The sequence below is a fragment of the Sinocyclocheilus anshuiensis genome, unplaced genomic scaffold (genome assembly GCF_001515605.1).
Source record: "Sinocyclocheilus anshuiensis isolate Anshui unplaced genomic scaffold, SAMN03320099.WGS_v1.1 scaffold195, whole genome shotgun sequence".
NCBI classification, from domain to species: domain Eukaryota; kingdom Metazoa; phylum Chordata; class Actinopteri; order Cypriniformes; family Cyprinidae; genus Sinocyclocheilus; species Sinocyclocheilus anshuiensis.
Window position 1 is genome coordinate 1950722 of NW_015548236.1, and position 15847 is coordinate 1966568.

General features: G+C 36.5%; 1 long non-coding RNA gene across 1 annotated transcript; it reads left to right on the top strand.

The window, feature by feature from the left end:
* Window positions 1–10109: 10109 nt before the first annotated feature.
* On the top strand, window positions 10110–11673 carry LOC107654684 (uncharacterized). Its single transcript, XR_001630358.1, has 4 exons — window positions 10110–10178; window positions 11196–11306; window positions 11386–11455; window positions 11642–11673. It is a non-coding gene; the product is annotated as an uncharacterized LOC107654684 (long non-coding RNA).
* Window positions 11674–15847: the final 4174 nt, after the last annotated feature.

The window sequence follows — 15847 nt, forward strand, 5'->3', positions numbered from 1 at the left end:
AGCTTAAGTTTTTATTTAATATTTAATGAAAATTATTTTTAACATTTTTAGTTTTATATTTATATTTTTTAGATTACATTTAGTTTTATATATTATTTTAGTACCTGTGATTTTTTTCTATGAAGAGGAATAAGTAAATTTTGTCCTTTTTTCCTTCTCACAAATCTATGATATGACTTTAAAAGTATTTGAATGTAGTGCAAAGGCCATATGTATATGTAAAAAAAAAAAACGCATTTAATTTCATTTTTTTCATATTTATTATGTATTCATTTTTGATAGATTTACATTTTTACATTATTTTCATAACCGTTAATCTATCATACTACATGACTTTAAAATATAGTGCAGTGACCTTTTGTATTGCTTTTTGGTAGTTTTTGGCCATTTGTTTTAGCTTGACAGATAGAAAGTATTTGTGAAAATTCCTCAAAATTCTCCTTTTGTGTTTCCACATGAAAAATAACATTATTCGACGTATTGTTGAGTAAATAATGACAGATTTTCCTTTTTGGACGAGCTGTTCCTTTAACTGCAGACCTGAGACCAGCGGCAATGTCAAGGACATTGGAGTGAAGGTCGGTGTTTATACAGCTGAATACTGACGGCGCATCAGTTTTGAAGGCCACGCTCTGATATCTCAGAGCCGAGCTGAGTTATGTGGGACATGAGCGTGTATGCTTTTCCCTCCTCCCCGTGCCTGCCACATCTCTATTCCCATTTCATGATTTATTCTGCTGGAAAGGTCATCATAACTGCGCAGGACCAGCCTTCATCTGCTTAATGCATAATCCCATTTATTTGCAACATACACGGTCTTTACCCACTGTTTGGAGTCGCCTCTTTCTAATCAGAGAGAACACCTGTGTGTGTGCTCATACCGAAATATTAGTTTTGTTATTTTTTGGCTTTTGCATGAATGTTTGTGCATATACTGGGTTTGTTTGTGATTGTGTGTGACTCTTAATATGTTTACATTGACTGCTTACATCTATTCATTGTTTGTTATTAGTTTACTTTTCGATTTAGACCTTGGTGATGTGTGTGCTTATGTATTTACGCCTCCTTACTGCATCAGTGTGTGTCCATGTGTTGTGCGTTCTCTCTGAGGGTTGAGAGAGGCTGTAGTAATCGGCTCCCTTTCCCACACGAACATCAATAACGCTGTATGTCTGGTCCCGCGTGAGCCGGCCCGTTGTTTAGCTCTCAGTCCTGATGAAAGTCTTGATGAAAGACTGATATTAAAACTAGTTCAGGCTGCCCACATGATCTGCTGCCCTTCTCAGGATTTCAAAGTTTATGAATCATGATTCAAACTCAAATGAATCCTGGTGAACTGAACCCATGACCTCCTCAGAGATAACACAGACAACAAAATCATCAAGTTCAAGCCTTATAGGATGTTAGCGTTAATAATAAAATGCATGTTGAAATATATGGTGGATAACAAAAAGAAAGTTCTAGATTATTTTGTTTTATTATGCTTTAATAATAATTATAATATTTAAATAATTCTAATTATTTGATCATACATTAATTTTAAATAAATGTTTAAAGTATTAAATATTAAAATTAATATTTAAAATGTAAATTGTAATTAATATTCATTTAATACAACAAATACTACGATCTGTGTATGGGTGTTTTTTTTTGTACATTACAGGACTGAGAATATGGGTTGAATGTGATACATTTTTTATGAAAAGAATAATTTATAAAAAAGTTCTCTTAATGCATTGTTTTTCCTTCTGGAGCATCAGTGAGTGTTTGAACCTTCTGTAATAGTTGCATATGAGTCCCTCAGTTGTCCTCAGTGTGAAAAGATGGATCTCAAAATCATACAGTCATTGTTGGAAAGGGTTCAAATACACAAAAATGCTGAAAAACCAAAGAATTTGTGGGACCTGAAGGATTTTTCTGAAGAACAGCAGGCAGTCTTAACTGTTCAGGACAAACAAGGGACTCATGAACAACTATCACTAAACAAAAAACACAGCTGTGGATCATTTAGGTAACAACACAGTATTATGAATCAAGCGTATGTAAACTTTTGAATGGGGTCATTTTTTAAATTCAACTATTATTTTCTCTTGTGGACTATATGTAAACATCTTTTATGTGAAATATCTTATTCAGGTCAGTACTAAATAAAAAATAACATGCATTTTGTATGATCCCTCTTATTTTGGTAAAATAATTAACATTTTGCAGATTCTGAAAGGGGAATGTAAACTTTTGACCTCAACTGTAATATGTCTGTTATTGCAGTAAATAATGATTTTGTTAAATGAGTTCAAAGTGGCCTGTGCAGCTTCCTGTGTGAGCGTGAGAGCCTCTTCATGAAGGATGTGATCCCATAATAAGCTTTCTTTCCCCAGCTCATCATCAAGGTGACTAAATATCCCTCGGGACACAAGAGCTCTTTAGAAAAGTGTGTTCATGTTTTTGAAAAGACTTTGAAAGTCCAGTCCAGTCTTTTTATTTCTCTTCTCAGGGGGCTACAAGAATGAGGTATTTTACGCTCCCACCATGCCATCTGTCACTATGATACCTGCTCTCTGTGTGTAAACTCCATTACTGCTGTATGCCCATCTCTGTCACTGTCATCACCGTCACACACACACTCACTTCGAGTCACTCTGAAAATCTGCTCCTGTGGTGTCCATCACAAAGTCTGTGGGTTCCATCACCACCTCAATCAAGCAGAAGAAAAGAAAACCTCCACAGTACGAGTTAACACTCCCACAAGCTCTCGCACATATGTGCTACACGCAGGTCTGTGCTCACGCCATCTCAGTGACTTCATCGGGTCTGATCAACCAGCAGAAAAATCAAAGAAAAATCTGGTTTCAACAAACAACTCGCCTCCCCTCCTCCACAACACTTTTTAATGGAAAATACCTCCACTGAGTGGTAAAATTGCATTTATGTAGATGCTATCGGCTTGTATGCGTATGTCTCTGTGGAGGAAGAGGATAAGAGAGGATTTGATAATCCAGGGCTTCCACGGAATCACATGGAAGGTGTGAATGTTCACTCAGATTGCCGGAAATCTGAGCATGTGGTCCCGGCAAATTATTGTGGTTATGTATTCTGTTATTAACATTTATATATGAATGTTTTCAGCTACAAATAAGAGTCTGTTTACGTGTGACCCATTTTTGTGTTCCAAAGCTGCTAGATAGAGTGCAATATAAGAAATGTTTTGAGATCCATTGTTTTTAATTGGACATGTTAAAAACTCGGCGCTCATGGGTCAAAGATGTCCATCTATTATGTTTGCAAGTAAAAAAAAAAATGGAATGCAAGGACACTTTGTGAATGGTCCATAAAAGAGTGGGACTCATTCTCTAACTGTGCGCACACTTGAATTTGTTATAGTGTAAGCAAAAAGTGTTTGGAATTTGGACAGAAAGACAAAGTTACTAAAAAGTTACTACAAAATTAATAGCTTTAATGAGGAAAATAATTACATCCCATGAAGCGTTGCAAATGAGAGTCAAATGAAAAATGACTGTTAAATGTAAAACTACTGATTTAAAGGGATACTTCACCCAAAAATAAAAATGACCTCAATATTTACTCACCCTCAAGCCATTCTAAGTTTATATGACTTTCTTCTTTCAGATGAATACAATCATTAACTGTAGGAGTTATATTAAATGTCGTACGTCATCCTCTGGAACGCCACTATCTTGTGAATGCGTGTATGACAGTTAGCGAAAGCCAGAGCTAGAGATTGTTTTTTTTCTTACACAAACGCATTGCTTCACTTCAGAATGCCTTTATTAACCCCCCTGGAGCATATAGAAACAATGTATTTTAGATTTATTACAAAATATGCCTATATATATATATATAAATATTTAAGCAGGGCCATCCTTAACTGATGTGGGGCCCGGTGCGAGGTAGGGGGCGGGGCCCCCCTGGGTCCGTTCACGAATGGGGGGGTTGTTTTGGTCCATTCGCTGCGGGGCCCCCTCATGCACGGGGCCCGCACCAGTTGCACCGCCCTAAGGATGGCCCTGTATTTAAGTAGTTTGAGAGCAAAGGGAGACTCACTCTTTTACATCATTCGAAGTGCTTCATGGGAGTTCTGTGAGTGTTAATGAGATCTTTTGACACGATTTTCTTGTTTGGTTTCTCTCATTGTTTTTTTTGCAGAATAATGGGTGATGTAGATTTTCACCTGGAATTCTGCTCTTAAACGCAATTATTTATAAAAAAAAAAAAACATCGGTAATCAGTTTTCCCGTAGAGAAAATGATTGGGATTTTCTATTTCTATTTTCTGTTCAGCTAGCAGAGAACTCTTCTGATTGGCTATTTTTTTGTGATTGCTTCAGGCCACACCCCATTTTTTCTTTCAGGCTGCTGGAATTTTGTCATGTCATACCTGGTTGAAAAGCCCTCATTCTTGTAGCCCCCTTGAGAAGAAAAAAGACAAAACTATGTGAATTTTGTCTCGTCATGCCTGGTTAGGACACAATGAAAGAGTTTGGCCCTTCCACCTTTTTTTTTACTTTAAATTCCATAGATTTTTTCCTCCCAAACAACATAGAAAATGAGCAGCGGGCAGATTTCACGTGGGCTTGATGAGTAATGGTTTGATTTTGGATGACGGTGAAGGGAAAAGAATGGACAAATACTTGCAGCACAATTTTGTTTTTCATTGTGCACTCCTACACTAATGTGAAACAACCCATGTCCTTTATCCTTTTTTCCCTTTCATTATTTCTGAATATACTTGAACTCTATTTTTAAGATACACAATGGAAAACTAACCTAAACCAAGAATAGAGACGTTCCTCTTGTGGATAAAGGACTGTTTCCATGACCGTCACCCTTTCTGGATACAAATTCCCCCAGGGGTTTAGGACTACAACGCTGTTCAGACAAAGGGAGGGTGGAAAAATGTTTTAATCATCACCTTCCAATCATACAGTCTGAACAATAGCACCTGTCCCCACAGCTGCGAAAGGACAGGGAAGACATGTCCACCCTCATGTTGGCGAATTATTCTACAAAACCCAAATTGTGTCTGCAGCAGATGAGACGAAGAGAATTCCGCATGCCGTCCCCCTGCGAGACACTTGCATTCATCAAGCTGACCTGGATGCCACAGAGCTGCGGCTCTCAGTATCCCCCTGTTCCTCTCCCGGTCTCATCTGTTCATCACGCATCCTGTTATTTATTTCATCCCCTTCTCGCGCTTCACTCAGCTCGTATTATTACTAATGATAATGGCGTCACGAGGCCAGACACTTCATTGTTCTCCACTCTCTCCTCCTGCACCGGTGTGCGTTTATCTTTTCTCTGCGCTCGTTTGTTCTTGCTTTCTGTCTCGTTGTTTGTCGGCGCTAATGGAGATAAGGAGACTGATTGTCCCGCTTTCACCCAAAAGAGAGACAGGCAGATCAACATGGCACTAATTGTTTTCCACCTTCTCCTGTCAACTACGTCAGGTACACATTCATCATTAAGGTGTATCAGTTGGGGGGCAAGATGACTTTGTCAGATGAGCTCCCCCATCGCTTCATCCGTCAGAACGCGGGGGCTGAACACGCCCACGTACCTGAGACGCTCATCAAGCGTCCCATTCCCAGCCTCCGCCTACCAGCACCAATCACGGTCTGGCTGGGTGGGCCATTGCCTTGGCAACAGATGTCTGGCCTGACATATTATCTCTTTATTTAATTTTTAACATTAACTCAAAAAAGTTGTGGCATAAAGCAGAGCGGGTTTATGTGGGTTGGGTTGAGGTTTGCGCTTATGACCTAGTAGGAAGCAATTCGATTTTGGACAATTAGAACAGTTCACTTTGTGAACATTGTGATTTTCATATAGATTTCCATTCAAAGATTTGGTGTCGATAAAATTGAATGTTAATGTTCACACTTATGCTCACCAAGGCTACATTTATTTGATAAAAAATACAGTAAAAACAGTAATACTGTGCAGTGTAAAATAGCTTTTTCTCTTTTATTATTGTTTGAATAATTTATTTTTAATTTCTTTGTTCTTGTGATGGCAAAACTGAATTTTCAGTATGATTAGTCTAGTTTTCAGTTTCACATGATCCTTCAGAAATCATAATATGCTGATTTGGTGCTGACGAAACATTTCTTTTTATTATCAATATTGAAAACAGGTGTAATATTTAATATTTTTCTGGAGTCTTTGAATAAATAGACAAGTTCAAAAGGACAGCAATTATTTGAAATGGAAATGTTTTGCATCTTTTAACATCATAAATATTTTTACTGTATTTTCTCATCAATTTTATGCATTTTTGCAATATAAAAGTATTAGTTTTTAAAAAAAAAAACCTTACTGACCCTAAACTTTTGAACAGCCTGTTGTCACGTTGCACACACACACGAGGGACGAGGAGACGCTGGAGAATATGTTGACAAGACTTTATTTGCACCAACGAACCAAGGGAGACGAACACAGGAAGACGTTCCACGAAGACGTACAACAGCGGACAGAGAACTTGGGACTGGGAACACATTTTATACACACACACACACAGGAGGAGGGGATGACGAGACACACCTGGGAGCAATAAAACCAAGGGAAACACCTGGGACAAATGAAATAAACTAATCAGGACACGAACAGGAAACTAACCAAATAAGGGCATGGGAAGGCACATGGGGAGCAGGACACACACAAAACATGGAACAGAGTCTGACACCTGTATATACATCTTTTAATTTATCATACGACTCGTATATTATTTCATTTAGCTTTATATATTTCATCTCATCATGTTCAATAATTTTTGTCAATTTTACTATAATTTGTCAAATAAAACATTTTGTGATGAAAGAGTGCAAAATTAACCCAAATATTAACTCACTTTCTGTATTAATATATTTATTAATTTATCACATTTAGAGAAAACAAATAATCTGTGCAGCCGATCTGATCTTGTGAGTTCAAATCTGTCTAATTTAATTTTCCACGCCTCTAAATTAATTATTGCAGCTTTTTATGGAGCGAACATCTGAGAAATTGCATTACATATGATGAAGTATGGTAGTATCCCTTGGGAAGCTTGTCAGTAGATTGTTTAGATTCATTCATTTGCAGGCCTGGTTTTCAGTAGGGCCCTTTGCATTTAGAGGGTAGCATAGGAGATATATGTTATCGTTTAATTATGTAAATGAACTGACCAAGCTGGAGTGGTGAGGAAAACTGCAGAAACCATTGATGAATGAATTGGAGAAACTGGTCAACATTTTCTCTTGATTAGTTATTGTTGAAATGCCTCTTATATTAGCATGCAAATGAACAAAGAACTACAACAAAACACAATAGTGGTTTATTGGACTAATAGTGCAGCTCCGATTTGTGAATCCATAATGAGCCTAATTTGCATAGAAAGCAAGCATTTGTGCTAAAAATGTAATTTACTTAATGTAAATATGGTGGAGCACTATTTCAACTAATTCAGCACCTGGTTAACATGGGTTGTGGGTAGTTAGTGAATGCGATGTGTAGTATAACTGTTCCATCTTTTAATTTATCTGTTTCTCTTCCTGTTTTTCTTCTCTCCACATTAGGCTAGTCCTTGCTATGCCCTTGGTTTAATTGTGATGAGGTAGATTTATGCCCTACTCTCAGCGACATAGCGATCATGTCGTAAATTACCTCGGTAGCCCCTCAACATCGATTCAGCTGCAACAACTCGGTGAGCAGACACAGCTTATTCCTTCCTTCACAGTCATTTTGATACCTTTATTCGTCTGCTCTCTTATTAGCATTTAAGCCACTCCCCCTCCAGCCCAACCGCCCCCACATACACCACATTGCTCCCTGCCATCACCTGCTTGTCTTTGAAGACTCCTTCCTACGAGGTTTCTGCAGGGCTGTGTCAGCGTTATGGGGATCCGAGAGTAAGACATCAGGGATTTTAACCTGTTATTGGTGCTGCGTTGCATCAGAAACAAAAGGCTAAAGCTAAGGAGGCCTTAAAGGGATAGTTCACCCATTTCAATCATTATTTTTTTTTATCTTCATGTAATGACATTTTTTCTGCTTGATACAAAAGGAGACATTTCATGCTGCTCGTTTCTATGTGACAGTTCAAAGTGACCACATCTTTTGAGCTACAAAAAGCACCATAACACTGGTCCATACAATGCTGCAGTAATATTATACTGTGTATCTCAGTGTATTTGTCATGCAAAGACTTGAGAAGACTTAAGATAGTGCATGTTGAATTGACTTTCCATGATGCTTTTCTTTTTCTTTTTAGTAGCTTCTGGTGGAACTGTTGTTATACTGTATGAAATGAGTAGCATTCAAATATTTAAAATTAGCCTTTTGTTCAATAAAAAAATAACACAGGTTTGAAATGACAAAGACTTTGTAAAGCAAAAATATCAGTAAGAATGTGTTAAACTACAAACGTGCAACATTATATGGCATCATTTACCATCAATGTTTTTGAGATTATATAAGAATTTATTTATTATAACAATTAACATTTTATAATTAACAAATAATAAAAATATGTGTTTATGAATTTATGGAGTTTATATAAGAATTTAATACATATAAATAATAATATTAAATATATACATCCAACTAAATGTATTACAGTAATTTTCAGCTTGTTGCAATTTTTTAATAATTTGAAATATGTAAATTATAAAGTAATTAACATTGTCAACATATAATTAACAATGTATAATAACAACAAATAATGAAAATGGTGTTTATGATGTTTTTTTTAGTTTATATAAGAATTGATTACATATAAATATATTAATATTACATTTAAATAATCAATATAAATCCAAATAAATTTATTACAGGAAGTTCCAGCTTGTTGCAATTGTTTTGTAATTGAAAATGTTATAATAGACAATGTTATACATTAGTAATAATATACTAGAATAAACATTGTAAAATAATAACAATAAAGATATTAAAAATAATCTTTTAAAAATATTGTTAAAAATGCATCATCTTAATATTTAATAAAAATATAAATGAGAAATACAAAATATAAATACATTGCTAAAAATTAAAATAGAGCATTCTTTTGTGGTGAGGCCTGTGAAACGTTGAGCTACAGGCCCAATGATCCAGAAAAAAAAAAAATCCTTATTATTGAGCCATGTGAAATATTCTTTTTCTTCTAGGCTCTTTGTCTGTGTGAATACTGCTAGTGGAGACTAAAACATTTCAGATTTCCCGGTCTGGTTTGGCACATCAGATGAGTGCGTTCATGACTGGCTCCCACATTTTCTAAGGCTGTGTTTACACTGCAAGTCTTAATGCACAGATCCGATCTTTTGACCATATCCGTAAGATCAATGTGAAGCAGCTCGGTTAAATGAGTGGCCTAGGCTAGCTCAGTGCTGCGTTTTTATTAACGTGTGCTAATGCCGACACATATGGGCCTCAATTTGCCAGCTGTAACAGATAATTATGTCCAAACAAATGCTCCCCATAGTGAGCAGATACCATCCATTTGCAATGTTCATTAAAATTCCTCCAACTGTACCTCTATCTACCGGCAGCTCCTGAAAAGCTGGCCCACCTGAAAGCTAGTAAAACAGATAATGATGCAAGCAATTGGCTGAAAAGAGACTAACTGCCTGTATATTTTGGAGCCGGGATCTTGCTGGGGTGATGAAATTGAGGTAATGTATAGTTACTGTTGAAATTGCTGTGCAGGAGACACCAAGCTGACCTACAGATGACTCTTGGAAACCTCGGGGAACTGTTGTGAAAGGTGTGTGTATGTGACATGAAGTCATGAATTTGGTATGAGGTGGACGGCATTGTTTGGACCCAGACAGGGTTTAGTCTGCTTCCTGGAGTGTGAGGTGTAAGGTTTTGGACTGCAAATGAGATGTTTAACTCTGGATGAATACAAATAAAATCTGCTTACCAGGAGTTTTTGCTTTGAGTGTAATTGGAATGGTGATAGAAACTAGTTAAGTTTTTCTACACTGTAAAAAATCCCTGTAAATTTACAGCGTATTTACAGCGTAAATTTACAGTACTGAACTGTTTTCTAAAATTACGGTGTCTTACCGTAAATGAACACGTGATCGGTGGGGGAGGGGAACCAAAGGCTCGATGCATCGAGGAGCATCGGTTTCAGTGAAAGTTTTATATGCATGGATTTCATCTCAAGTTGAAGCTCATTTACAGGTAAGCAGATCAGAGTCTGAAATAAGTTTATTTGATATATTTATTTTTTATGTGGGCACAATCTTTTAATTTGCCTTTGACAGATTGTTGCCAACCCTGAGGTTTAAGACGGTGAATTAGCGTTAAGTTAAGTGTGTGTGTGTGTGTGTGTGTGTAAGAAAGAGAGAGAGCGATTCTTGCAGCTAATTGCATGTTTTGTTGTTTCCTGGTGTAAAGTCCTGTAAATGTTAACCGTATATAGAGGGAAATATAAAATACTTGTGTTCGGTGGGGGAGGGGAGCAACGGTTAGCTTTTGATACCAGTGAGAGAAGTGTCGGTCTCAGTGGATATATAGCCTAAATGGATTTTATCTCAAATTGAAGCTCGATTACAGATAACAGGGATCTGAAGTAAGTGTGTTTGCTTGATTATCTGAAACAATTAACTTATTTGCACAATCTTTATATTTGCGTTTTGCATTGGCGCCAACCCAGTGTGGTTTAAAATGGAGGATTTGCTTAATTTGCATTCTTGTTCCTAAGTTAGGCGTGTGTAAAGTTGGCATATATTAACCTTATATATAGGGAAATCGAAAAAAGGCGTTTAAACTTAATTTGACTAAGGAAGCATGTAAACTTGCCGCCTTTTGCATGAGCACTTGACTTGATCGGTGGAGGATGAGGAGAAACGTTTGCTTTTTCGAAGTGACGCATTCTCAGTGGAAGCGTTGCGCGGATTTCATCTTAAGTCGTATCTAAAGCAAGTTAGAGTGTAATCTAAATATATTCTAACGTATTGTTTATTAAGTGGGCTTTGTATATGAGCACATTTTAATCGCATATTTTGCACTGGATAAATTGGCGCAAACCGCGTACAAAACCTCTATCTATATGCTACTTCATTCTGACACTTACATTATAACTTGTTCCTCATACTCGGATACAGTTGTGTATGTGTGTGTGTGTGTGTGTGTAAGAAGGAGAGAGCGGTAGACAGAATATTTTTAATTGTTTAAGTACGTGTTTTGAATGAAAAGGTGAAGCATGTCCTGTCCCAGGCTGAGAACATAGAGATGGCACACCTGCTTGTCAAGATTCTAATGTCCCACTTCCAGGAACATGAAGATGGACTGGTTTTGCATGCAGACGTAAGTATTTAATTTTCTTCTTTCCACTTCACTAAATTATATTATGTATTCTTATTTGTGTATTGTGTGTTCTCTACAGGTTGCTGCATCTGCATCTGATGTTGAGAAGACACTCAATCTGCCTGCCAGTCCTCGTCTGATTTTGCTGGGTTAGTGTGTCATTACATGTGATGAAGTAGAAACATTTACTAATGGTTGAGATATAAAATTGTTAACATTGCTATGGTACACGATTGTTAAAATTGAATTTTCTTGAAGGTAGTTCTTTGAAATGAGTTGTGAAAAAAATGTGTTAATTGTTATTGTTTTTATTTATTTATTTATTTTTATTTTAGGTATGGCAGAGCCGGCAAATGCTGTATGGTAGATATGATTTATACGTGCTTTGTTACTGTATTACTTATTATAAAGTGTTACCAATTAATCTAAATTCTAAAATCAAATTAATTAATCAGAATTTTAAGAAATGGTTATTGTTTACTTAGGTAATTTGTAGTGCAACTGCCCTTAGACGCTTCATTGGAATAAACCCAGAAAGAGGCTCAAAGACCTGCAGAGGCAAGGTAGTCTCCAAGAAGACGGGGAAGGTGGCGAATAAGAAATCTACAGTCAATCCAAAGGTTGCCTCGCTACTAAAAAAATCTCATGGATTTCGAATGGGATTTCATCTAGGCAAGTGAAGTTGCACATACATTTTCATTAAATACAGTTATTAATAGAACATATTTCACCATTTAAACACGTATACAATATTTCTTACATTTAAACTTGTTTAACTTTAATTTTAGAAGTAAAAAAAACAAAAATTACATTGAAAAGTAAAAGACTGATGCGACTCGTTTTGGTGAATGACATCGCATCCCTGTAGTTTGCTTTGCATAAAATAAAATAATTTACAGCAAAGAAACGGTTTTATAGATAAAATATCCACAAATCTATATTTGACCAAAAAATGCAAGTCGTCGGCGGCACTGAGAACTACTCTGAAGAGGATGCAGTCCGCACTCATTACAACCCCTTTGTTGTTGCAACTGTCCGGTCCCAGGAGCTGGGTTACACAAAAACTACCCAAACACAAAAAAAAAATGTTTGGGTTGAAACAAAATAATGATTTTATTAAAACCATGATTTTATTTTTTTAGAGTACATGCACACTATAAAAGCAACTGATGCAAGCTGTTAATCAGTTAAGTTGGTCCACTAATGTTGCTCGAATGCACCGTTACCTCTCCGTCCTCTAATCACTTGCCGGACCGGTCACCCCACTTTGTTCCGGGACCTCGCAATTTACAAATTAAGCACTGCTCATACTAGTGGTGTGGAAGAAACTGTTGTTATTTTAGTCGAAGCGTAAAAACGAAATTTAAAAGGTAAAATAATATAAAATCATCAGTCGATTCAAAATAATGATGTCGACTAATTATCAGCGTTGACGCAGTTGATTATATCGAGCAATTGTGACAGGCCTATTTACAATAAATCTTGAACTGATAAGAATAAATTACACAATTGGCAATTAAAAAGAGAAAAGAAGCATTTTCCACTTCTATGAATAATTTAAAATTTTATGTGAGTGCTCTGCACTGAAAAAAATTAAGATTTACTTGAAATTGTGTAATTATTGTTAAATAATTACACAATTGAGAACAATTGTGTAATTATTCCTTAAACATAATTTTTTAATTATTATTATTATTACTATAATTGTTATTTTTATTATTATATTACTTTGAAAACGACATATTCTACTGTACAATAGTGATATATTTCTGTCACAATTACTTCACATTAGACCAAACTTTTAGATGAGAAGCTTGATTTTTGTGTGTGTGTGTGTGTGTGTGTGTGTGTGTGTACATGAAATGACGATAGTTTTTCACAAATAACTGTGAATTTGTTCAAGTACAGATATTTATAATAAAGTTAATGATTAGCAAAATTGCCAGTTCTTCCGTTTAATTAAAGAAAAAAAAAACAATCTAGAATACAGTAATGAAACTGTAAAATTACGGTACACTGCTGGAAACCCTGCTGCCAGTATATTACCGTTAATTTACAAAAAAGCCGTAATTCAGAATACCGTAATAAAACTGTAAAATTACGGTACACTCCTGGAAACCCTGCTGCCAGTATATTACCGTTAATTTACAGGGAAATTTTTTACAGTGTAGCAAAAAATAAAATATAAGGACAGACAGAGAAAGAAAAGGCTATCAGAGTGCAAGAAACAGGCAGACGGACATGAAAGAGAGGTTTCCAGAGAGTTAGACTGGCACACATACTAGAATATAAAGAAAGAGATATATAGAGAAGGAAATAGAAAACAAAGGCTGTGTTTTTTCACAATCAGCCCACCTCGGCACAGCTCAATATCAGACACAGCCCACATGCATCTCTTTATTGAGCTCCTGCCATAGAGATCCAGACATTCTTCTCTTTACCATGAACTGAAAGCCTCAGAGCCAGGAAGGGCTTTTACAGTGTTGAGAAATGAAAGCTTATCCAGTGCAGTTAAGTTGAACTATACTGTATATAATGTTTTTTTTTGTGCATTTACTGTTAACCAGCTGGGTAAAGTCAACTCAATACAATACATACAGTATATTCTTTTGCAGTTGCTCTTAACCAGTTGGTCCTTATTCATTTTAGCTCACTCGCTCCATTCGTTCGTTCGTTGATTCATTCCTTTCTTTCTTTAGTTATTTTATCTATTTTTGTGCAGTTACTTTTAACCAACAGGTCTTATGGTCATTTAGTTGGGTAAATTAATTTCCGTTTTAGTTTAGCTTTCAGTTTATTTATTCACCAGTTCAATTTAGCTATTTTCCTGCAGAAACCTTTAAGGTCCTTGCACACTGAGTCCGATATTGTGCAGATCCTCAGTGTGCAAGGATCTTTACAGTGCTTTGTGCTGCGAGACGAAGTGGATGCACTTGACAAGTGCCATTCTGGAGTTTGGCGTTCGCTTGTATGGTGGCTCCGAATTGTCAAAACTCCCAAAATGCTACGGATGCGAAAAATCCAGAAAATCTAACCCAATCCGATTTTTTTTTTATGACGGACGAAAGTTTCGGAGGCAGTGTGTAAACGTGATTGACACAACGTGAGGTCATATTTATTTTTCCACGTGCAAAAATTTTGGACAAATGTCAGACTGTGCAGGTGCTATAATCGGGTCCCTGGTGCATCTACCAACCCAGAAAATGTGAAAAAGGACAACCCAATAACTTTGTTTTGGTAAACGTTACTTTGCAAGCATGTGAAAAAACGCTCCGATTTCACTTCCCCCATGACATAGAAAAGGGGATCTTATTATAATATTACCGCCCCTTAATACGCACGTTTCCACCCACGGCACCGCCATTTAGTTTTGGTAATCAACAACGGTGTACCAGTTCTGGCGAAAGTTCGAGCAAAGTATGCTAACTGTTCTGTCTTTGGCTGCACTGACAAGCACAGAACTCTGTTTAGAGTCCCAGCCTCAGAGAAGACAAGAGAGCAGTGGATTTATTGGTTTATTAGTGCTGCCACACACGTCTAATATAAACATGCGTTTTCATTACCTTCATAAACATAACTGACTGTTTTTGTAACTTGTGTTTTTAACAAACTTGTGTGTATTTGACAGTTTAAGCGCAATAAGACATGAAAGAAAACTTAGTTTAGTACTCACATGCCGTGTGACAGCCGCTTTCTCTGCGCATGCTTCGGATGTGTGCGCTCCGAAAACCGTATATCAGAAGTTTAAACTGATATGATTTAAAACGCATAATTTCAGCATGATAGACATGATAATCAAAACCAAACAGATGTTTTTTAGCAGAGTATCAGAGGTACGATCTGTAAAGGAACAGCCCTATTCTGGAAAAGGGGGCGGGGAGCAGCAGCTCGTTTGCATTTAAAGAGACATGTATGAAAACAGCATGTTTCTGCTTCCACTCAAAATGGGCATTTTCAAAATTTTATAATAAATGATCTGTAGGGTATTTTGAGCTGAAACTTCACAGACACATTCTGGGGACACCTACGACTTATTACATATTTTGTAAAAATGGGCATAATAGGTCTATTTTAAGTTTAAAGTTTTATTCTTAGTTCAGTTTGTAGTCCCCCCCGTTCAGTTCAACAATTTTTCTGCAGTTACTTTTAAACAACTGGTCCCAAGGTAATTGAGATAAATGAGTTTAGTTTAATAGTGATTCATTTCAGTGCAGTTTGCTTCAGTTCAGCTCAGTTGGTAATTTGGACATTGCATGCACTAAAACATGTAAGTAAATTTCAGATGACGTTTCTAGAAGCAGATTAAGACGTACTGTAGCTCTCATCAGGGGATTTTGCTATTTCCCATTGTGTCTTCGGAGAACATCAAAATTTACTGTTATTTAACAGTCACATAGCTCAATGGGAGACAGACTTTCTCATTGTTTGTGCCTTGATCTGAAAGCACCTGGTGGTGGAGGGGACTGACTGTCACGTTGTTGGTCCAGTTGATGCCAGATGGATTCTAAAGCAGTGATTATATAAATGTGTGTGTGTGTGTG